Here is a 26902-nt window from a genome sequence, read left to right on the forward strand (position 1 = left end):
TACACTTTTTAGGCCATGTTGTCAACGAGAAGGGAATTCATGTTGACCCTTCAAAAGTAGAGGCCATTAAAAACTGGGAAGTGCCGAAGACGCCGACGGAAATACGACAATTTTTAGGTCTGGCAGGCTACTATCGACGGTTTATTGAAAATTTCTCGAAGATAGCACAACCCCTTACTGCGCTCACACAGAAAGATAAGTCGTTTAATTGGGGAGATAAACAAGAAAAGGCGTTCCAGTTGCTAAAACAGAAACTTTGCAGTGCACCTATTCTAGCCTTACCAGAAGGGATGGATGACTTCGTAGTTTATTGCTATGCTTCGCATCAAGGACTTGGTTGTGTCCTTATGCAAAGAAATCAAGTCATCGCGTATGCGTCACGACAACTCAAAGTGCACGAGAAAAATTACACCACTCACGATTTGGAATTGGGCGCAGTGGTGTTTGCACTTAAGATATGGCGTCATTACTTATACGGAACCCATTGCACAATCTACACCGATCATAAAAGCCTACAACATATATTTGATCAAAAAGAATTAAACATGAGGCAACGACGGTGGGTTGAATTATTGAATGATTATGATTGTGTAATCAAGTACCACCCTGGAAAGGCGAACGTTGTAGCAGACGCTTTAAGCAGGAAAGAAAGGGTGAAGACATCACGTGTTAAAGTCTTAGGGCTAACTATAAGTACGAACCTCACCACCCTTATCCACGAAGCCCAACGAGAAGCTTTGAAACCTGATAATATCAAAGACGAGGGCCTCCGTGGTATGGTTGACAACTTAGAATCCAAAGAAGACGGTACCCTGTACTTTGTCAACCGAATATGGGTTCCTCTCAAGGGAGGATTACGTGAAAGAATACTTGATGAAGCCCACAAGACGAAGTATTCCGTGCACCCTGGTGCAGATAAAATGTATAAAGATGTAAAGGGATACTATTGGTGGCCTAATCTTAAGGGTGATATAGCAAATTATGTGGGAAAATGTTTAACTTGCGCAAAAGTCAAGGCGGAATATCAGAAACCATCCGGATTATTACAACAGCCCGAGATTCCCATGTGGAAATGGGAACAAATCTCGATGGATTTCATTACGAAGTTACCTAGGACTCCAGGTGGTTATGACACCATATGGGTGATAGTCGACCGGCTAACCAAATCCGCGCATTTCTTAGCTATCAAAGAAACGGATAAGATGGAGCGGTTAGATAGACAATATATAAAAGAGATCGTGTCAAGACATGGAGTCCCAGTCTCGATTATTTCCGACCGCGACAGTCGATTTACGTCTCATTTTTAGAAGTCGTTACAAAAAGCTTTGGGCACGCGATTAGATATGAGTACCGCCTACCATCCCCAGACTGACGGCCAAAGCGAGCGAACTATACAAACATTGGAGGATATGCTAAGAGCGTGTGCAATTGATTTTGGTGGTAGCTGGGATGTTCACCTTCCTTTGGTGGAATTTTCATATAATAATAGCTACCACACGAGCATAAAGGCTGCACCGTTCGAAGCTTTGTATGGTCGTAAGTGTAGGTCGCCCTTGTGCTGGGCGGAAATAGGCGATAGACAAATGACGGGTCCCGAACTAATTCAAGAAACTACTGACAAGATATTTCAAATAAAAGAACGACTGAAAACGGCCCGCGATCGACAGAAAAGTTATGCGGATGTGAGACGCAAGCCTTTGGAATTCCAAGTGAGAGATAAAGTTCTTTTAAAGGTCTCGCCATGGAAAGGAGTTCCGAGGTTTGGAAAGCGGGGCAAGCTCAGCCCAAGATATACCGGACCATTTGAGATCCTGGAAAGGATAGGTCCCGTGGCCTATAAGTTGAAGCTACCTGAAGAACTTAACGGGGTACATGACACATTCCATGTGTCGAACCTTAAAAAGTGTCTATCCGATGAATCTTTAATCGTACCCCTAGACGAAGTACATATTGACGAACAATTACATTTTGTTGAAGAACCGATAGCCGTTACCGACTGGAAAGAACAAAAACTACGAAGAAGTCGGATTAAATTAGTAAAGGTCCAATGGAAATCTAAAAGAGGACCCGAGTTTACCTGGGAAAGAGAAGATCAAATTCGAAAGAAGTACCCACACCTTTTCCCGGACCCAACTATAACGGATAACTAACAACAAATTTCGGGACGAAATTCTTCCAACAGGTGGAGAATGTGACACTCGGTAATTTTTCACACTCTAATGTATATATTTGATTTAAATTACGTATTATTTATATAATTTATATGAGGTATAAACCATAGTATACTTGAAATGTGAACGAGAACAGTCGTTATGCCTATAGGATCGTATAAAGAGCCGATGAGAACGGCTATATGATAAAGACAGCCCAGTAATAGTCAGAGGTGACAAACATATCAAGCTAAATATATACCTATGATCCAATATAAGGGGTAATGGTAAGACCATGCCCAGTAATGTCCTAATTCCCAAATTAGGACCAAAACGCCATAAACGTTTAAATAATGGAATATAGTCGCCGAACCGGCCAAATCAATGCTACATTATACAGTGAGACGACCAAGATATGAAACTATGAAGGAATTAAAGGTATACTAGTCAAAATAATATGAAGTTAATAATTTAAACAATCCATGAAGGATTACAATATGGAGCACTATTTAACCGAATATAACTCCGGGCTAAATTTAAATATACATCATACCGGGAACCGAAATAAATACCGGGTTCCATACCATCTATAATACCTTATAGGTGACCAAATAAATTAAGAGAAGCTCATAATACCCAAGTCCAATATAAATTCCATAACTTGTTTACTCGATGATCAACTCGTCCTAACGACTATCCACTTAAGACCCGAACCAAGATTGAACTTAGCACTACATTTGGACAACCAATATATTTATTAAATGACCATAATACCCTCCCTTTGCAGCCCAAAGCCGAACCCCAACCTTTTCTCTTTTCGATTTTAAACACAAGATCAAACACCACATGAAGCCACCATTTATGCATCCATACATACATCCTTATCTTCATGCTACATCATCATCACCAACATCATCATTATAGTAGTACTTGCAAGCCACCAAGCCTCCAAGAATCCTTCAAAAATCCGGCTCCCCATCCCAATCAAATAAACAATGAATTTGCACCATACTTTGACCAACTATTGACACTTGATTGATAAGGTAGCCACCCTTAATTCAAGGGATATTGTCCCCTCTTGCTTTCCATATTATATACCAAGGTTGTGGACAAAGAATTAACACATACAAACTTCAAAACACATTCCAAACTTCAACCTCTTCCCTCTCGGCCGAAGAACAGCAGCAGGCCACCAAACAGCCGCCTCTTTGCAACCTGTTTTCTCTATAATTCTACTCTTAACATCTTGAACCCTATATATCGTTGGAAAGCTAGAAGAAATCCTTAAACCTTGGTAGAAAGCCTTGAACGGATCTCTGCCCGGAAAACTCGGTAAGAAGCTTTGAACCTTCGAAGGTCACTGCTGGAAACTGCATTTTCCAGCAGTACCCCCTCTCTTCTTTTGTTCATATCTCACAAACCACTTGGTATTTTTGGGTGATTCTTGTTTAGGAATCCAAGGAAACTCGCAAGGATCACGAACCACCTTTTGAACATCCATTTCCGGCTTCATTTCAGCATTAGGTAAGCCGAAAACTCGAGTTGTAACAGTTTATGGTGGCTGGAAAAACACAGATTCTGTCCAGCCACGGTTTCATCATTTTACTTGACCCTAGTTCACCTATTTCATGTTATTTAAACATAATGTAGACCCTCAACATCGTGATTAACGTCAAGGAACTTGGATCTCGCCTTAAACCCGCTCAAGAACGCTCAAAAACCGACATTCCCAAGGTACTAATGCCATAAAATGTTTAGTAGAAAAACATGGACTAAGCCTAAGATACATATACATAAAGAGGTGATGAATCATGAATATAAACTTGAAGTGTGTTAAAATGACATATAATGAAGGATAAATCATGTTAAGTAAAAGTTATAAAGGATTTATAAAGGTGTTAAAGGTGTTTAGGGAATATGGAAAATTAGTTAAGGGAATGAATAATTTTGATGATGATATAACATATAATTATAAAAGAATGAATAACGGTGATACAAAACGGATTCTTGAATGTGTATAAGTTAATAAGGAAGTTGATAACTTAAGCAAAACCGTGTCGGGTTATCATAAAAGTAAAAATAATAATAGTAATAATAATAGTGATAATAATAATAATAATAATGATAAAATATGAGTACTAGTAATAAAGATAAAAGTATAAATAAAAGTGCACATTAAACATAAGGTGCAACCCTTGCATCAAGTTTTGGAAATAAAAATAACGATGATTGTACGGGTAAAATACAAGGTACACGTATATTCCTATATACGCAAATGAAAATATAAATACCCATGTATAATGTTATAAAAACAAAGGATGTGTATAAGAGTTATAAAAGTAAAAGATAACTTTATGTTACGAAGACGAAAATACTAATAATACTTATCATATACATGAGGAAATGATATATACAATTAATACACATATATTCCTATATATGTACCATACGTATAAATATAAAATACGGGTTTTTGTGATGGACATTGCGAGTAACTGGAAGGGTGGAGGTGCCGGTAGTCGGGACGTCCTGTCTAGGCTGGTAAACGAATATATCATAGATGGGCCCGTTACCTACCTGGGGACTAACGATGAGAGCTCCAAAACCTATTAGGCTAAAGCATGTCACGAACGTCATGATTACCGACAAATAATTTGTATCGAGCATTCCCTAATGCTCGGAGGATATATATATAAAGAGGATATAACGGATATACATAACAAGTATAAGATGTTGTCTAACGTCCTTATCGCTAATGTATAAAAAGTATACATATATACCGTCACCTCATAAGTATGTATCGGGCTAAGTATTAATAGTTATATATTATGTACTGAAGTGCATACGTATACGATATAATACAGGAAACTCACCAAGTATAACGGAACAATATTCCTCATTTAAGGTGAGTCTCACAGCCCCTATTTTCACTATTTTCACTATGTTTTAAACTGTTTTCGGGGCGAGGGACACGTGTTTAAATATGTTTTATCATGGTGTATATCTTGATTTACAATGTGCGTGTACATGAGATATTTGGCGCGCTCATGGTACATAAAGTCCCCGGTATATATTGTAACCATAAACTATAGGCAACTATAGCCAAGGAACTCTACGGGTAGTACTACTGGTCTGACCAACCCACTCGTAAGTGGTCGCGCCACTTTATAAGACGGGTGCTTAGTTTTCCGATTTATTTATTCCCTCGTGGACTCGTGGGATGTTATGTGGGGCTTTATGGTGTATATATATAGTCAAGGAATGGTTACGAACTCATGTATTCACGTTACACTGCAAGTCATGGATACTGCATTCATGACGTTATGAGAATCATATTATAAAGCATTTTATCGAGTCACAAAACTTGTGAACTCACTCAGTTTGTACTGATTAAATTATTTTACGTGTCTTTCAGGTATTTAGCTACGTGGAGAGGTCACGGTGTCTCACTACGGTTTTATGTTTAACTATGGAAATTTCATGAATGAGGATTTTATATTTTGGAGTTTACACGGCTATTTCTCCCTTCGGCGGGACATAACTGTGAAATCTCAATATGTTATATGTAAATCTTTTTTATGGATATTTTGTAAAACTTATATTATGAATGAAATCCTCATGTATTTTATCATATAGTTGTTTGCTTAACCGCGCTCTCGAAAAACCTTTCATGAGTCGCACACCGGTTGTTTCCGCCTATGGACCGGGTGTGACACTTGGTACCTAGCACATAAACAAACATCAAACATTTTGTCGGGTCGAGAAGCAGTAAGATACATCAAAGAATCAATCATAGCTCGTTAGAGGGTAGGTCTGCATAAGCACACAATACATTATTTTCACTTGATGAAGCAACTTAATGACGTGTTTGAACTCCCACATCAAGTTCTCCAATAATGTTTTCTTTCGGGTGATAATTATGAAACCTAATAGTGGGATTCTCAGGAACATCAACAGTTTCAAATAAATTAGTGTAGCGTTCTCCCAGATTATGAGATGAAACATCACTATCATGTTCGATAACTTGATCAACAACTGGAGTATCATCAGACGAAGTAGATGCATTATCAAAGAGAACTGGAGAATCATTATCAGGATCTTCAGTTTGAGCATCAGTTGGAACAACAACATCATTAGAAATTGAAAATCTTGGAATTACCAGTTGTTCTTCAAAATAAGCACGGACTAAATCTTCATCTGGTTGATCAGTTGTTGGAGTAAATGAATTAAATAAACCATCATAGTCAAACATCCAGTCGGGACCTTTCCCTTGAGAAGGAGTAGTGTATTTTTTATAGTCCACATGGTACCATCTTTAACACAACCAGACGTGAAATTAAAATACATGTTTCTTAGGAGAAGCATATCCCAATAAATACCCTTCAATGACTTTTTCATCAAACTTTCCCACATCCTTTTTCAACATCGCACAAGGATACCCAAATGGTTCCAAGTACTTTAAATTAGGTTTACGATTATTCAACAGTTCATATCTTGTCTTCTTGAGTCTCTTAACAGCTAGAACTCGATTGAGTGTATAACAAGCCGTATTCACCGCCTCATTCCAAAAATGGATAGGAAGCTTTGAATCAGCAAGCATAGTTCTAGCAGCTTCAATCAACGTTCTATTCTTTCGTTCAGCAACACCGTTTTGTTATGGTACGTATGGAGCACTCTATTCTCTATGAATTCCCTTTTGTAAAAAAAAGAAATCCAATATAGTATTTTTACATTCAGTATCATTGTCACTTCGAATTCTCCTCACTGTCTGTTTGTATAGTGATTCGATCTTAGTGATTAAATTTTGAACGAGAACCGATGTTTGATCTTTTTAACTCAAAAATAAGACCCATGAGTATTGTGAATAACCATCAGTAACTACCAGGCAGTACCAATCTCTAGAAATACTCGCACTATTCACTGGACTGAACAAATCCATATGAAGTCGCTCAAGAGGAGTATCAATGGAATTCAATAATTTAGAAGGATGCACCTTTTTCTTCTGTTTGCCCTTTTTGCAAGCAATACAATGATCGGATAACTTAAAGTTCTTCAAAGACACACCTTCAACTAGGTCATTTTCCATTAGATAGTTCATCTTACGAACATGAATGTGACCCATTCTATGATGCCATAGAATAAAATCTTTCTCGGTTGCTTTCAAAACAAAACATGTTTCGATAAATGTTGATACTTTAGAACTCATATTTAAGACACAAATATCATTTGATCGAGGTGATCGCATGATTACCATGTCCTCGGGAATCACATTCCCTGGTTTCAAAATCAGACACTCTTTATCTGTAAATACTGTAGTGTATTGCTTGTCACAGATTTGTGACACACTCAATAAATTATGGTCTACTTTGTCACAATAATTAACCTTCTCAAAAGTAATATGCCCATTCGAAACATCACCTTCCTGTGTAATCATACCTCCAGAATTCCCAGCAAACGTGTAACACCGTAAAATTTTCGAGTTCAAAGTATCAACTTTCCAATGTCTAGGGACTAAAATAGCCAAAATCCAAACTTGAGGGTTAAAAATGAAAATTATGTTTTCCTGACCCATCACGCTATGCGATGAGTCAGAGGAGAACCCATCGCATACCGCGATGGGGTACCTGACACATTGTGACACGTGTGCCACGTGGCACACGGTGGCACCATGTGCTGTCACGTGTCACCACGTGGCAACACTGCCGCCACGTGTCGCCACGTGGAGCGGCGACTGCCACGTGTCAACACGTGGCAGGTCTATATGGGTGACTCAGCTGACCTATATCGCGGTATGCGATAGGTCAGCCCAGGGACCCATTGCGTACCGCGATGGGAACCAACTTCAGGCCTATAAATAGCAGTCAAGGGCATTCCATTTCTGCATCCAAACACAGCTCTCACCTCTCTCTACTCTTTCATTAGAATACCTCGTAAAACGTGCCACGAATTCCTCGATAAGCGTGCCTCAAATCTCGTTTGTGTACCAACGTTTCCTTAGAGTTTATGCTACCCTCCACCCACATACCAAGAAGGTGTTGTTGAAATGGCAATGAATCTCGACAAGCGTGTCAACGAGTATTGAAGTTTGGTGTACTCAATTGACGATCAAGAAGTAAAGCGGCGTCGGAGTGCTGCTCAAGTCCCTAGGATTTCGGTATGCCACTAAGGTTAGGCGTAATAATGAATTCAATATAATTGAATATTATATTCAAGGCTTAAGTCTTAAGTCGAGGTTATACTCGATACCTCGATAAAAAAAAAAGAAAACATAACAATGAAATGAATAAAAGTATGATTATTGAATATTGTGAATTCATATATATGTGTGTAAGTATATATGATTATATTCTTTGTTATGAAATTATTATTTAATGAATAGAGAGTATTCTTAAATAATAAAAGAAAAGATTATGTTTCTTGGAGAGGAAGAAACGTCGGGTTTTTAATATAAACTAAAGGTTTATAATTTACTTTTAAACAAGAGGTTTTCAAGTAAATAAGAATTGAACTAGAGGTTCAATCGAGGATTGAGATATAAGACTAAAGGTCTTAAGCCGGATCGTGTATCCGACTAACAAATATTTATACTCGTAACTACAGGTTCGAGATAAAAGAAAGGGAAAGACCCTTGGACGGTGAGTATAGCCGATCCTAAAGAGATAAGGTGAATACGACCCCACACTTTTAAACTTGTTTTCAAAAGAGTCAAACTTGTTATATGAAATTGTTTACAAGGGACTATGTGTTCCTAAAACCGTTATAACTATGGGTATGAACCTAGCCCTCAGGCTGTGGAATACATATGTCTGGATCCTTACATAGGTGGTACTATGCGATGTGTGGGCATGATCGCACCACCCTTGGTCATAGGACGCTCTCCTGCAGGGAGTACGACCGTTGTGTATATTTACGGGTACTTAATGAAGTCGAACGCTGCGGTGTTTGTGAGGTGACCTAGTGTAGAGGCTCTAGTTTATAATGTGTTATTTGACTTTGTTATTCCTAAGCCACGTTGGGCCGAGGCAGGCGTAGTCTCGAGGGGTAATAAAGTAAAAGAAAGTATTTTTACGTCAGCGTGTTCACCAGTATTCGTTGCTGACGTATTTTATTACATTTTGCAGGTGAACAAAGTTAGAGCTTGGAATGACGAAGTTCTATGATATCCGATGGCTCGGATTTTATTTGTAAACTTAAATATATTGTGGTTTGTAAAACATAAACAAGTAATCTTTTGTACAACTTAACGGGTGTATTTATAATCCCGTCTTTTGATTGTAAATATAAATATTACATTTTCGATCCTAAAGTTTGTAAGTCTTCAGCAATTAAACGTAACTCTGATTTATTTACAATCACGATACCAACTTATGGGTCATGCTCCTAGCCCTTAGAAGGGGGTGTGACAAAATGCCACATAACCCCCCCTTGAATATTTCGTACATTTGTTAAGAGGTCGAGATTTCCAGTAATATGACGAGAACATCCACTATCCATAATCCAGTTTTCACCAGAAATGGTCTTGGATGTACCCTACACACAAAAGAAAATGATTAGTTCAAAATGGCAGCCCAAGCCTCAGTCTTAGTTGAATTCAACTAAGACTTAGTTGAATTCATCAACCTTTTGGTTTTCTTGAGAAAAGTTAAACATAGTTGAATTCAACTGTTGTTCAGCAACTTGAGAATAAGTTACAGGCTTCTAAGACTTTCGTCTTATAACGAATCAGGTTGTTACAAAGGTTGTAACAACCATCTGACAACAAATGCTACGTGGCAAAAGTTGTTATAAAACAATTAACGAGGTGAGACACATGTCACACGAATCAGTGAACACGAATCAGAAAGTGTAATGAATTGATTCACGAATTAATCAATTCCCATAACGAATTAGCTTAAGATATTAACGAATTAAGCTGAATGGTTAACGAATCAGACTTAAAGATTAATGAATTGATTTGAATCTTCAAATCTTCAAACATATTTCCAGAATTCTGGAAAAACATATGAACACCAAACCAGAAACCAAATTCGTAATACTTAACCAAAACACCGCCAAATCGCACATACGACCTACCAAAATACTCGGAAACATATCGTGAATCCAAATCGCAACATTCCATATCACAAATAACCTTATCTCACAACCAATTCAATCATAATGTATTCTCTGTTTTCGGCCTAATCCAAAACCCATTCAAATCAACCAAACAACAGTCCAAATTCCAATTCCTCAATACCAAATCTCACCAATACTTTACTGATCTCGAATCCAATCCAATCAGTCCATAACACGTGTCAATCAAACTTAATTAGATCAAAATTCAACTGATTATCAATCTATACCAAAATAACAATTAATAAACTCGAAATAACGACTTAACTATCAAAATCAATGGCAAGAGAGCACCGAAAGCTCTGATACCACTTGTTTGAACTTCGTTAATCCAACACACAGATCTCAGATCTATGTATAATTAACCTAAGAACCGATCTAGCTCGTAATTGCCATTGATTGTTAGTTATACGTTATATATATATATATTAATTGTATGTATGTACAATAAGATTAGTATGAAGCTTGAGAGTAAATCTGGGCAGCAATTCGTTAATGTAAACTCAAAACTTAACTTAAACAGTGGACAAAAGCCACTATATATAGAAGATGGATCTAGTTTGCTACACATTCCGTAACGAACTAGCATCCACTTCGTTGCATACACTTAAATGACATAATATTAACGAATCACCCCCTGATTCGTTAAACATCCTTAACGAATCAGGAGGGATATTTAACTTAGCTCTAGTTCGTTAAACATCCTTAATGAACTAGGCTATACATTAACGAACTACATTAATAACTTAATAATTTATTACATAAATAAAATGATAAATACATAATCGATAAATACAAAGACTCGAGACGCAAAATCGTGTACTAACAATATATATATGTGTGTGTGTGTGTGTGTGTACCCTGTTTCATAATTTATTAAGTGTGTTATTAGTATTTCCGAGATACCATTACTCTGCCTAATTCATTATTCGCACACTCCTTAACATAATTCCTTAATAGTATCATCACCTGAGTATATCAAGAAATAGATTAATAGTTTATACGTTGAATTTTGTTTAGAATTGGATGAGTAATCCAGATTTGTTTGTGGTTTGATTTTGTGTTTGAATCTGGAAAAAATGATGAATGTTTGAAGGTTTGAAGGATCATTCGTTACTGGTGAATGTTCATTCATTACGTTGTAACTGCTCATTCACGTAAATAATGAAAACCGTTTATGCCATATGTGAGTTTGTTATAACTGATCATTCGCTACAATTGCCCATTTGTGATAAAAACCTCATTCGTGCTACCATTCGTCTATCCATTTGTACCATCATTTGTATATTCATTTGTCTTGCCATACTTCTGATCATATGTATTGCCATTAGTTACTAATAATTCGTTATGTGGTCATTTGTTTGAACAATAGCTAATGCGTGATACTTATTAAACAATTCGTTGCCAAATCATAGCCTATTCGTTACATACTGATTAGTAGCCTATTCGTTTGAAGGGGTTCCATTCATTACACCAGTCGTCACAAGAATCAGAATCTTATGTGTCAACATCATTGCACATTCGTTACATAATTTACAAGTTTAACCCATAAGTTTCTATACTTGACAGTTTCTATCTGTAAATTTTCATGTTTAATCATTTAAACCCATATTTTCTTAAAATGTCTAAATTCTATGCGTTAGTTTCTCATAATATGATGATGCAGAAGATGCTTCATCTGGACGCTGAAATTGTTTCACACTTGAATTGTCTAAGGCTTATGAAGTTAAGTGATTTTGCCAAATGGGAGCCAAGGTTTAGCTTATCTAGGATTTGTACATCCTGATTGTGTATGAATCCTTGATAACGTTTATAGTCCTCCTATGATTGGTGACCCTAGTACCAAGTATGAGGAAAAGCCCTTTGAATTTTATACTCGAGACGAGAAGAAAGCATTAGAGGTTGAAACTAAAGCTTATTCCACATTAACCATGGCTTTACGCAATAATATTTTACACCAAGTTGGAAGTATTGAAATCTGTGCTTCTCTAATCCAACATCTTAGAATGAGAAGTATGGGTAACACCTTGGAAAGTAAGAAGGCCATGCTGAAGTTTCAATACCGAAACTTTTGATTATTAAAGGGAGATACTGTTGAAGAAATGCTCACAGATATAATCATCTTATTGCTGAAATGACAAAACAAAAGATGGAACCAACTCAATTTGACCAAATTGATACGATTAATAATTCCTTGCCTAATTCATATTCCACTCTCTTGCTTGTGTTGAAGGAAAATAGTTTCTTCAAAAATGATGAACTGACTGCACTAGAGTTCATGTAGAAGGTTGAGGATAGGGACTATGATTTAAAGTGTCAGAATTCTTCAAAGGATAATCTGATCCTACTCTATATGGTGGTTCCTTACCTATGAGTAGTAGTTCGGTACCAAAGTTCTACTTTCTTTTTTCAGAATCAAGAAGTTCCTCAAGTTGTTAATGAGTGTATGCCTAATGTTTATTTCATGTAATTTGGTTCCAACAACAGTACCAGTGGATCAAGTACTTCTTATGCTAATGCTGGTAATTCTTCTTCAGCTTAACCACCGAATGTCAACATGAAGAAATCATAACAACACTTTGCTTTCGTTAGTGCATTTATGAGTTCATACGAGCAATTGGTGGATGGTAAATTTGCCACAAGTTAGTTAACTGACAAAGATTACGACAAGATAGATCTAGATGACTTGGAACTTATGGATCTCAAATGGAATATGACAATGATTGTGAGAAAGGTTAAAAGGTTTATGCATAAAAATGGGAAGGATTTGCCAACTTTAAACAAGAGAGTCAGTTTTGATAAGTTAAAAGTGCGGTGATACAATTTTCAAGATTTTGGCCACTTTGCCAAAGTATGTGATAAACCCAAGAAGGAGTATACAGGACCCAAAAATCAGGATAAATATTCAAGAAAGAGAAAACATCTGCGGGTGATTCTATTAAGCCGGGTCGTTCACAAACTTTGTTAACCACTGAAGGTATAGACTGGAACCAGAGATTTTTGTGAAGTGCAAATGGTAGTCAAGAAAATCTTGCACTGTTTGAGTTTGTTGATAACTTTCAAGCAAGAGGTGATGGATGGATTAACAGCTGAGAGTGAATTCAAAACTGAGTCTGATTATGATACTTCAAGTCAAATGTATCAAAGTTATTTTGCTTGTATGGCCAAAATAGAAGAGGTTAGTCCTAAATCTACTTCTGTTATGTCTGAAATGTAACTTGTGAATCTAGTAAAAGTATTTGAGACTGTTTCTTGTTCTCATTGTGAGGAATTGAAATCCAAGTTTGAGTTGATTCATAATGAGACATTGATGAGAGATTTTGCTATAGTTCTTGATAATTATAGACAATTCTCGGATCTTGAAAATATATCTAAAGAAAAAATTGAGGGATTGTCAAACAGTAATCACGATCTGAAAGTAGAATTTTCTGGAAAGTTAATTATAATTGATCAACAGTTTCAAGAGATACTTAAATCGAGAACAAAAATTACTGAGCTTGAAAATGAAGTTCTTGAGTTGAAAAACAAGTTAGGAAATTTTAGAAATTCATCTTTTCTGTTAAACGATATAATCGAAGTATCTGGTAAGTAAAAAGGTACTAAAACTGGTTTTGGTTTTGTTGAAGTGCCTCCACCATTTCACAATGACTATTCAAACAATCCATTCTTAGAAAAAGAAGAAAGTGTTATTAATGACAAATATTTAAATGTTAATTCTTTTAAAGTTGAACCAGTCATTAATGTAGAAACCAAAACACATTAATCAAGATAAACCAACTTGTCAATCATCAACTCAAGGACCTCATATTAAAAGTAACACAGTTTTTGTTGAAACTGTTGAGGAAGTTGAAAATGAGGACGTTTTTGAACATAAAAATGTACACAAAGAAAAAACATTCACGTTCTAATCACATTTTATGTCAACCTCATGAATTTGAGGAGGCTATGTATGGTTCAAACACATATAAAGTCAACAAATCAAGTGCAACTACCAAGATATCAGAAAAACCTACTATTTCTGATGAGGATTTAATGAAGTTCATTAATCCTTCGATTGGTAAAGTAAACACTGGTTGAGTGTTTAAATTAAAAGGTGTGAACAAGGTCTTTGATGAGAAAGACATTCCGTTACACTTGATGAAACCAAAATTGATGGAGAGTGCCTTTCACAACGAAACTTTTAGTTTAAATGACCTTGAACAAGCTTTTGCAAGATCCAAATTATTAAACAAACCAGTCATCAAACAGTTGTAAAGCCACAAGTAAATTTTGTTAAACCAATGAAAGTTTCAGTTGAATCTTTTCAACCCGATGTTTCACAAGCTAGTGCTAAACCACAACGTACTTTTGTAGTCATGAGAACTTGCTTCTTATGTGGTGAACGTGGTTATGTAGCAAGAAAATGTGGAACTAGGGGACATAAAAATGCAAAGCCTGTAACTGAGGAACAACCATCAAAGGTTCCTTTAGTTACGAAAATTCTGAAAAGACAACTTGTTCAAGCTCAACTTGATGAGACTCACATCATGTTTCATGACGTGAACCCACGAAAGGTGGTTCATGTTAATGACAACAACATTAAGTTAAAAAATCATGACACAAATGTGATAAACGATACGTATCCTTAGACGAAAGTCAAAGAGACCTGTGACGTATTCTCAGGTGCATCAATCATAATTGGAGTTTGAAGTGATTAAATCTCAAGATGAAAAGAAAGAGGTGCTCAAGATTGAGGCATGGGCTGCCTTTTTGGTTTAATCATTTTACTTGTTTATGTAGAGTTCATCCAAGGCTATATCTGGAGATAAATGGATTATTGATAGTGGATGCTCTCGACACATTACCGGCAATCTTAATCTTCTTTCATATGTAAAAGATATTCAAGGTGGTTATGTGGCTTTTTTTGGGAATAAAGTTGGTATGATTACCAAAGAAGGAGATGTCTCAAATGGTAGTATTACGTTTGAGAAAGTAAATTATTGTGATAAGGTGGATCACAACTTGCTGAGTGTATAATCCTCAAACCGGGTTATGTCATTCCTGAAGGCATTGTTGTCATGCTATCTCCACGATCAAATATATGTACTAAATATGAGTACTAAAGTATCATCTTCAAATTATGTGGAAACGTCTTTTATCTCGAAAGCAACCGAGAAAGACTCGATTCTATGGCACCGGTGGATGGGTCATATTCATGTTAGAAAGATGAATCATTTGATGGCTAATGATTTGGTGGAAGGTGTTTCACTAAAGCATTTCAAATTGACCGATCACTGTGTTGCTTGCAAGAAGGGTAAACAGAAGAAGTCACACCAACCGAAGTTAATTAAATCCATTGATACTTCATTGGAACGACTTCACAGGGATTTGTTTGGTCCAGGGAATTGTGCGAGTATTGCTGGGATTGGTATTGTTTAGTATTCAAGGTACTCATTGGTGTTATTTATGAGTTCGAAAGATCAGATACCAATTCTTGTGCAAAAATTGATCACCAAGACTGAATCACTTTACAAACATAAAGTGAGACGTATTCGAAGTGATGATGGTACGGAGTTCCAAAACACTATATTGGACTTTTTTTGTATTCAGAAGGGAATTCATCATGAATACAGTGCTCCATATGTACCACGACAGAATGTTGTTGCTGAGAGGAAGAACCGAACATTGATCGAAGACGCAAGAATGATGCTAGCAAATTTAAAGCTTCTTGTTCAATTCTAGAACGAAGCTGTGAACACTGCTTGTTATATGCTCAATCGTGTTCTGACGGATAAGAAGCTTCAAAAAATAAGTTATGACCTTCTCAATAATCGTAAGCCTAATTTAAAGTTTCTCGAACCATTTGGGTGTTCTTGTACAATGATGAAACGTGATGCGGGAAAATTCGATGAGAAGGCTATTGAAGTTATTTTCTAGGCTATGCGTCCCCTAAGAAATGAGTCTTTAACTTTTCTTCGAGTTGTGTAGAAGAATGGTTCCATGTAGATTATCAAAGCTTCACTACACCATCTACCGGCAAAGGGCCTGATTGGATGTTCGGCTAGAGGATTTATTTAAGTCTTTTACTCCCTCAATTGATGTACCAAACAAAGACTTGATACGTGCTTATTTAGAAGAACAACTGTTTTCTTCCCCAAGATCTTCAAATTATGATACTGAGACGGAACAAGATCAACCTGAGACATCTGGTAGTGTTTCCATTTCGTCAGATGATGTTCATTTTAAAAATTCTTCTTCTGCTCCTTTTTTTGAGAATCCAGAAGTAACTCAGGTACTTGCTAAAGAATCTTCTCATTTAGTGAATGATTTAGTAGTTGAAGAAAATCTTACTATCTCAAGTGATGTTGCGGCTGTCTTTGAGAATCTGACTCTGTGGATTAATACTTATCATCCTCAAGACAACATTATGTTGGGATCAAGAATTGATCAAGGAAGATTGGAATCTTCTCAACCTCCTCAAGAAATGGCTAAGTATGGAATTAGTAAACTTGGCACTTCAAGCAAGCCTAGAACTTATTCAAGCAAGGTATCTTACTTTCGAGCAAGGTTATCTTCTAGAATTTTTCTAAGCGTTAGTTTGATCTAACTACACTTCATCAAGCAAGGTTGTTCTTTAGTCGAGCAAGGTTTTGTTCAAAGAAAACCCTTGACTTAACAAAGCTTAAACCAAGTAATTTGGTGGGTCGAGCAAAGTTCAATAAATAGTTATCTCAAGCACACGTGAAGGAAGCTATGATGGAATTATTTTAAGGACATCCACGAGCAAGGTTCAACCTCGAGCAAGCTACAGTGTCGCCAGCACACCTAGTTTTTTGAATAAGTATAAGATAAAAGGTTGAAGAGATCAAGAAGAATAGGTTTGCTCGTAGGATATTATCGAGCAAAGTTTGATATTATCATGAATATTGAATTCTGCTTAAAGCATATTATTTAAGGAAAATCTTCTAAGTAAAGCTTGCTCGGAGAGCTGTTCCAGCACACTTATGGTTCAAGGTTTGCTCGACAAAGACTAAAAGCATACTCGAACACCTTTTACACTTGTAATATTTTAAATACGTTTGAATATGTTATGCACCAATAATTAGGGTTTCTAGAAGGTGTCATGTGTGCCTATTAAAGAAAAGTTTAGGTCTAAGATACCAGAGAGCAAATATTGAGAGATTTGATGGCTAACAAACTTTCTTAGCAAACGGAATATTTTGTACGAAAAGTAGCCTCCACCTGAAATTCCACCTAGAAACCCTTGATTCTTAGCAAACGGAATATTTTCCTTGTATTCTGAGTTAATATTAATAGAAATATTTTGAGTGGCTTGTGTGCTTTGTCATATTTATGTTATTTAAGCAACACCATGAATATCATAAATTCCGCCTTTGATATTCATTGCATTTTCACATAAGCATTTTCGTAACCGTCTTGTCAACATATAGTTGTTCGTTATGAGGTTGATAAGTGAATAATCGACCCTGACAAGTGGTATCAGAGCCTCTTTTTGCTCTTGTGAAGACCTATTTGTTGCTGATTGTGAAGATTTTACTAAATATTACTTGATTTTGAAGAAAAAGATGATCACGTCAACTGAGCAGTGACGTCAGCACCTTTGTTTTTTATTTTTCAGATCTACAATCATATAAGGTTTAAAAGTTTTCTAATCTCTGCTTTAACTTGTTTATTGTTTGTTTGAGTCTAGATCTTAGTTGTATCCAGCTGTTTTCAACATATTCAAGGATTTTATGCTCATATCTGATCATTTTTCAAAATTTGTTGATGTTTTTAAGTGATTTTCATTTCTAATATTATTCAAGGATTGAATATGATTGGGAGCCCCCCAGATGTCCCTTATGTGAGTTTTTAGCCATTCGAACACTCAATGCCCGAAACAAGTTCATGATAAAAAGTTAAATGATGAACCAATGAAAGTCACTAATGATGATGGTTTCCAGAGGGTGAAGGGAAAGAAAAAAGTTACTACGCACGTCAAAAAAAAGAATCTTGTCTATCGACCGGTTGCTAAACCTGCTGTGACACAACCTGTGAATAAACCATCCTCTCAAAGACAAGACACTAATCATCCCGTGGGTAAACCTACAACTTCTATGGCTGTGGGGGTTGAGTCAAAGGAAAAGCATTATGTCCAAACTAGTAACCGGTTTGGTAATTTGGTGGATGAACCAGAAAGTGATGAAGATGAGGATGATGTGGAGGAGCTTTTTACGGATGTGGCTAACAGTATGAAAGCGGATATTGTTTCTGAGGGTGCAAGCACACCCGGTGAATTGGGTGTTTAATGGGTATTATTGCTACATGGAATATAAGATGGTTGAACCGCCCTCTTAAACAAAAAGAGGTTCGTAAGGTAATCCAAGATAATAATATTCAGGTGTGTGCTATTCTTGAGTCTCACGTACAATTGAACTCGGTTTTTGATGTTTGTAATAAGATTTGTAACACTTGGGATTGGACTAGCAATGGTAGTGTTTGTGATAAAGGTACTCGGATTATTGTGGGGTGGAATACGGATTTGGTTGATCTAATGGTTATTGATTATTCGAACCAGGTTCTTCACGTTCAGTTAAAGTTTAAGTTGGATAATAAGGCGGTGTATTGTTCTTTCGTGTATGCTGAAAATTGTTATTTGAAAAGAAGGGAGTTATGACATAATCTTGCAGTTCATAAACAATTCACTCGTGGTAAACCTTGGGCTTTACTAGGAGATTTTAATTGTGCTCTTAATTTGGAAGACAGCTTACATGGTTCTTCCAAAATATCCACTGGGATGCTTGATTTTCGTGCTTGTGTTAAGAACAATGAAGTTGAGGATATAAATGGGGTCGGGCTCCAATTCACTTGGAACAATAAACCGAGAACGGGTATGGGTCTTTTCAAAAAGCTTGATAGGGTGATGGGAAACTATAAATTCATGGATATTTTTAATGATTCAACGGCGGTGTTCCTTCCATGCCGGATTTCAGACCACTCTCCATGTTTATTGAAATTCCCTTCTCCTATTAAAGGTAAGCCTAAACCGTTTAAATTCCCTAATTTCTTAATTGGTAAACCGGGTTATAATGATATTATTGCTAACGGCTGGAAAATTGAGGTGAGTGGTTATTACATGTTTCGCGTGGTAAAGAAACTCCAAAACTTAAAACATCCATTTCGTTCTTTGTTGCACCGACAAGGCAATCTCCACAAGAAAGTTAACGATCTAAGAACCCTTCTTGATGCTTGTCAAACCCGTCTTGACATTGACCCTACTAATTTGGAGTTGATTCGGGAGCAGAGTAGTTATCTTAAGGCTTATCATGAGGCAACTAAAGATGAGGAAGAATTCCTAAAACAAAAAGCTAAAGTCGATTGGTTAAAGCTTGGTGATTCTAACACTGCGTATTTTCACAATTATTTGAAAATGCGAAACCATAGATGTCGTATTGATACTATAAGTGATGTTCAGGGCCAATTATATGAGGGATCGGATGTTCCTTCGGTGTTTGTTAATCATTTTATGAACACTTTTGGTTCGGATATGCAACCATTGAGAAAACCAGATGATCAGATTTTTACTACTAAACTCTCGGCCTCTCAGGCTGAGCTGATGGTTAGACCTATATCCAATTTGGAAATCAAGGAAGCTATTTTCTCTATTGGGAATACCAAAGCGCGGGGGCCTGATGGATTTTCCTCGGCCTTCTTTAAGAGTTCTTGGGATATTATTGGGAAAGATGTTTGTTTGGCGGTTCATGAATTTTTCAGAAAAGCGAGTCTCCTTAAACAGGTAAACCACACTATTATTGCCCTTATTCCCAAAGTGACCACCATATTTTACTCCTAATGATTTTCGTCCCATCTCGTGCTGCAACACTTTATATAAATGCATTACCAAGATTATCTCGGTTCTTATGATGAAGGGTTTGGAGTCGTTAATTGATATCAATCAGTCTGCGTTTGTTCCTGGGCGTAGAATTTCTGATAACATCCTTTTGACCCAAGAACTAATGCATAATTATCACATTAATAACGGTCCGCGTAGATGTGCTTTTAAAGTTGATATTCAGAAAGCTTACGATACGGTCAGTTGGGACTTCATTCGTGATATTCTATATGGGTATGGTTTCCACGATAGGATGATTCATTGGATAATGGAATGCATAACCACTTCTTCTTTTTCGATATCCATAAATGGGAACTTACACGGGTTCTTTAGTGGTAAAAAAGGTCTAAGACAGGGTGATCCGATGTCTCCTTATATTTTAACGCTGGTTATTCAAGTTCTCACGTTAATTCTGCATCAAAAGGTACGTATTGAACGCTCGTTTCGTTTTCATCGTCGTTGTAAAAAATTAAATATTATCAATATTTGCTTTGCGGATGATTTGTTCCTGTTTGCTCGAGGCGATGTGGATTCTGCTAAAACTATTATGGGGGCTCTGAATGATTTCAAAGATATGTCCGGGCTTACTCCTAGTGTACCGAAAAGTACCGCGTTTTTCTGTAATGTTTCGGATCGCGTTAAAAGTGGGATTTTGAATATTATTCCCTTCGTTGAAGGTAGGCTCCCAGTTAAATACTTGGGAGTTCCTCTTATTTCTACGAGGCTAAATTACCGTGATTGTTAGAGGTTGCTGGATCGTATGGATAATCGGATTGGAGATTGGAAGAATAAAACATTATCTTTTGCGGGTAAACTTCAGCTGGTCAGGTCTGTTCTGTCGTCCTTATATATTTACTGGTCTGCTGTTTTCTCACTTCCTTCTAGACTTATTGCTGATCTTGAAAAACAGATTAAAAATTTCCTTTGGGACTATGGACACAAAAAGGGAAAGCATAAAGTTTCTTGGGATATTGTTTGTCTGCCGAAAAGTGAAGGTGGTTTGGGTATCTGGTATATCCGGGATGTCAATAACTCTCTTCTGGTTTATCATATATGGAGTTTAATCAATGGTCGTAATTCATTGTGGGTTAAATGGATGCATGAGTATAAAATGAAGGGGTGAAATTTTTGGAGCTTGCAGATTCCTAACTCTTGTACTTGGGGGTGGAGAAAAATTCTTCAGATTCGTCCCCGTATTAGACATTTTATATGGCATGAAATCGGTAATGGGAGATCTACTTCAGTTTGGTATGATAAATGGGATGATTTATGTCCTTTAAGTGATTATATTAACCCGAGAGCAATACATGGGGCTGGTTTGACTTTAAAGACCTGTGTCAATGATGTTGTTCATCATAATAACTGGGGATGGCCGCCTGATTGGATTTCGAGATTCCCAATTCTTTCGAATTTAAATGAGGTGAGTATTTATCCGGAAAAGAGGGACAAGATCGTGGTAATGGATGGGAATGGGACTTCAATGAATATTTCGGCTTCAGGAATATGGCAACTTCTTCGAATACCGCCTGATAAGGTTTCTTGGATGCATGTTGTTTGGTTCTCTCAATGTGTTCCAAAACACTCCTTTATATTGTGGATTGTGCTTCATGATAGATTGAGCACGCAGAATCGTATAATGGGGTGGAAAATTGGTGGGTATCCAAATCATAACCTGTATTGCTGCCTTTTATGTAATGGAGAGCCGGATTCTCGAAATCATCTCTTCTTTGAGTGTAAGTTCTCTTCTGAGGTTTGGAGTATTGTCAAACTGAAAGGTAGGTTTCAGGGTTGCATGAATGGTTGGGCGAATATTCTTCAATATGTGTCTCAATTTGGAATGTCCAACTCTATTGATAATGTTATTAATTGGCTGTCACTTGGGGCTTCGGTTTACGTAATTTGGAAGGAACGAAATAACCGGCTTTTCAGGAACTCTTTGAAGACTCCAAAGATTGTTGCTGACGAAATCATTAAGGGTACTCACCTAAAGCTAATGACACTAAAGTTCAAGAATTCTGAACGGGTCAATCGGGTTCTCGAAGATTGGCACTTCCCGAGAGGAGTTTCCCACCAAATTGATGATAATGGTTGATGTTTTTTTGTTATGTTTGTTTTCTTTGGTTCTTGTTTAGGCTTTAGCCGTGTTTACCATTGTTTGGTGGTTTCGGTTTTGTTTACTCTTGTATGGCATGTCATACATGAGAACTAATATGGCACTTTGTCATATTACTTGTACTTTGTTGGTTGTGTGGAATGAATTTAACCGGGTAAAATCCTTTACCCAAAAAAAAACTACATCAAGTGGAAAGTTCTCTTTGAAGTTGATGTTTGCTACAATGATACTGAAATGTGGAACTTCATTAATAATGATCCTTATGTTCCAACTGATGGTGCAAACAACAATCAAGCCATTGAGAGACAAATGAGGAAAAAGGATGAAAAGGCACTCTCCATATTGAAGCTAGGCCTGTCATGGGAAATATTGACAAGTGCGAATCATCACACAACTGCTAAGGCCATGCTTGAGGTTGTGATAGAGATGTTTGTAGAAAACACTGAGTTAAAGGACACCAAGAAAGATAGATTGAAACAACAACCATATTCAAGTTTAGAGAAGGAGAAATGTTAAAATATGTATTGCAAATATTTGTTGCAATAGTCAATGAAATCAGAATAACAGATCTACCTATCACTAATTTTGATCTAAACAAGAAGCTTCTTTGTTGTTTATATGGTGAATGGTACTTAACTAGCAAGTTCATCAAGGATAAGGTTAATTTTCCTATTTTCAAGCTAAATGATGTTTTTTGTTTTCTGCAAGCAGCTGAGCATGAGATGATTGAAAATCACATGATAAAAGAAGAGAAACCATGTTTTCAAGTTGCTAATGCTCTAATTGCACCAATGGGAAACTTGTCAACCAAGAATCAACAACAAGTTCCCATTATTGAAGAACCAAGTGAATACAATTCTGAAACTCCAAGAGTGTTTGTGGCAAGCCAATCTGGAAACCAAAGTGGAAAATAAAGTTTTAATGCCCATATGTTGGAAGATGGTGATACATCTTCAATAGCAAGTGGACATACTCCTTATGTTCCAGGAAACACCAATCAAGGGAATTAATATCAGGCCCTGTTCTACATTTACACTGAATCATACAATGCCTTTGTAGCCAAAATTTGATTCTCACAAGTGTAGTACAAAAAGATTCTGAGAAAATTGATGCTGATGATTTGAAAGACATGGATCTTAAGTGGCAAGCTACAATGTTGGCTGTGAGAAGCAAGAGACTGTACAACAGAATTGGCAGGTCTACATTTTCTGGACCAAGTGACATGATTGGATTTGATAAGTCCAAGGCAATCTGCTATAACTGGTAACAACCGGGTCATTTTGCAAGAGTGTACCCAACCAAGATAGTTCCAAAACAACAACGTTCAAATAAATCAATTCCAATCTCAGAACCAAGCTCAAGGTCAACAGCAGAGACAATACTATAACAACAACTTCCAACAACACAACCAACAACAAATTTTTCCTCAACAACAACCTTTTTAGATAAATCAAAAAATCCCTCCTCAAGCTCCTACCAATCAAAGCAGAAACAATGCGACTCAATCAAGAAACCAAGGGAATGTTGCTGTAGGCTAACAACCACAAGATGGTTTGTTTGACTAGGGCAATCATGCTGAAGATATTGAGAAGGCAAATGTTGCTTTTATGGCAAAGACTGGTGATCAATCTAATTCCTCAACATCATAGTTACATTCAAATCTCGCAACATTTGAATTACTTGAAATGAATGATATATTGAGAAAGGAGATGGTCAGTTGAAAATTGAATGTTTTAAGAAGAAGAGAATAATTAATGTGTATGAGATGGGTGAAATAACCTATGAGAATCAATTCAAATGTTTATAGCAAGATTGTATGGACAGTTATGAAACTCAGTTTAGATACACTACAGAGATAGAAGGTTTAAAGTAGATGTACCTTGTAGAAAACCTAAAGAATACTCAACTACAAGCTGAAGTTGAGGTTCTGAAAAATCTTGTGTCAACTGGTAACATCTGTGGAAAATTGAAGAAGATTAAAGAAGAGGACAAGTGCAAGGTTTTACCACCACCCTTTAATGATAATTATTCATTAAAGGTGGATAAAGAGAATAGAGGGGCATATCTTGATCAATTCAAGAAAGTGTTTGAAGATAAAGAAGAATTTGTTGAGAATTATAAGATGGTTGATGTTTATGAGGAAGGAGAATTTGTGGGGAAAACTGTTGAGATAAAAGAGAAGTTAGTTGAAAAATCTATAGGAATTCAAGATTCTAAGAAAGATCAAGAGTATAATATGTCAAGTGAAGATAACTCTAGTGAATCAAGTGATCAATGCTCAAGCTGTGGTAGTATGAATGAAAAAGACAAGAGTAGAAAAGGTTCAAAGAACAAGATTCCTTTGTTACCAAAAATTACTCCAAAGATGAGGAAACATCATGAGCAGATGAGAAGAGAACACAAATCTTTTAATATTTGTGGATCTAAAGGAAATAAAGACAATAATAATCAGGCTAGCAAAGTTTCGTCAAATAAATCAAGTGTCAAATTTAACAAGAAGAATGATGAAGTCTTCAAAAGTGAAGATCATTTTCTGCCAATCTATCTAGTGTTCTCCAATCATGAATTATTTGATGTGGGAGTTGTAGAAAGCATGGAAGATTATACCAGAATATGGTTGAGACCTAGAATTGAAAAGAGTGAAAGTTCAATAAAAATGGATAAGATAATCTCTGTGAAGAGTTCAGTGGATAGAGGTGATATAAGTATTGAGTAATTTCAACCAATCTCAATCAACTTTGATGGACAAATGACTCATTAAAAGACCACTGGAATTGAACCCCCAAGACCAAGTGAAAGATTTAAAAGGGGAAACTCAAGTGAAAGTTTCAAAGGTTAAGTATGGTGCAAGATCTGTGATGTTTATGGTCATCACACTGATTCCTGTCAAGAAAGGTTCTCTCGTAAACCATTTCATGTTTCAGAGCATACCAAGTTTGGAAAATATTTTGGATTCTACAAAAAGAAATACACTGAGTACTTGAATAAGGGAAAGAAGAAAGATGATGATCAAGTTCAAAGTGTTGAACCAGTTGGTAAGAAAATAAGTTTGATTAACAAGAAACTCACCAGAAGTACATCTGTTAGGTATCAAGATTATGAGAAATCTGTTGATTATGAAATATCAAGAACCAATGAAAGAAAAACTATGTTGAAAAAGAAAGTCTTCAAAAGGAAGCAAGCAACTGAGCTTATTGGTGGTGAAAAGTTCTTATTGAAACATGGTTATGAACCACGTGGGTTCTTGTGGAAGCCAAAAACTGAAGCCCAAATGACAATCATCAATACGGAAACAGTCATTGAAGAATGCACAAGCATAATTTCCTATGTTCGAAACATATGAAACTGGTTATGAGACTGATCAGTCTTGTGAATTAGTCTATGAGGATCCCAAACCAAATGCAACTGATGAGAGACTTGCTAATGACTTGAAAGCTGAAATAGCTTGTGATTTATCACTTAACTGATCACTTTATTTTAAATTGTGCAGGAACAGTCCATAGAAGTAAATGATGTATGGTATATGAATAGTGGATGTTCTAGGCACATGACCTGTGATAAAAGATCATTGTTCAACTATGAAGAAATTTGATTGCCCATTTGCTTTTGGTAGTGATGAAAATGGAGGGAAGATTGTGGGCAAATGCATTCTCACTAATGGGAAAGTCTCTTTTTCATGTGGAAGGTCTGCAATATGACCTTTTAAGCATATCACAAATGTGTGATAAATGTTAGAAAGTTGGATTGGATGAATCTCATCATTTCATTTGAAACTTGAGTTTGTGATTCCACCTGATATGATTATGATGATGGCCCCTAGAAATGGAAACTTATATGAATTAAGGATGAAAGATGCCATTTCTAAAGGAGGAACATGCTTTGTCTCTAAAGCTTCTGAAAATGAATCCAAACTGTGGCATAGAAAGTTGTGTCATGTGAATCTAAAGAACATGAACAAACTTGTTAAATGTGAGCATGTTATTGGTCTACCAACAAGAGAGTTCAAGCTAGATTACAAATGCATTTCATGTCAAAAAGGGAAGAAACATAAATCAACTCACAAAACAAAACTCATAAACTCAATTGAACAAGTATTTGAAATGCTTCATATGGATCTCTTTAGTCCTGTGAGTGTTCAAAGTATTGGCAAAAAGGGGTATTGTTTGGTGATAATAGATGATTATTCAAGATTCACATGGGTATACTTTCTATGCTCAAAGGATGAAGTCGTAGAGATAATTAAAAGTTGTGTAATCAGGATTGAGAATCAGCTAGATGCAAATGTTAAGTTTATGAGAAGTGACTATGGCTCTGAGTTCAAGAATGGAACAATATATGAATTTGTCAAGCTAAAGGAATATTCAACAATTCAGTGTCCATAGAACTTCTGAACAAAATGGTGTTGCAGAAAGAAGAAATAGAACATTAATTGAGGCTGTAAGGTCCATGCTTTTAGATGCTTATTTGCATGTAACATTTTGGGCTGAGGCAATTAACACTGCATGTTATGTTCAAAGCAGAGTCCTTCTCAACAAAAAGACAAGAAAAAACTCCATATGAAATTTTGTTCAAAAGAAAACCCTACGTCAAGTTTCTCAAGCCATTTGGTTGCAAATGTTTTCAATAAACATTAAAGATGAGTTGAACAAGTTTCAA

The sequence above is a fragment of the Bidens hawaiensis genome, unplaced genomic scaffold (assembly GCF_021521415.1).
Source record: "Bidens hawaiensis isolate Kalapana, Puna unplaced genomic scaffold, B.hawaiensis_p1.1 tig00007915_1, whole genome shotgun sequence".
NCBI lineage: Eukaryota > Viridiplantae > Streptophyta > Magnoliopsida > Asterales > Asteraceae > Bidens > Bidens hawaiensis.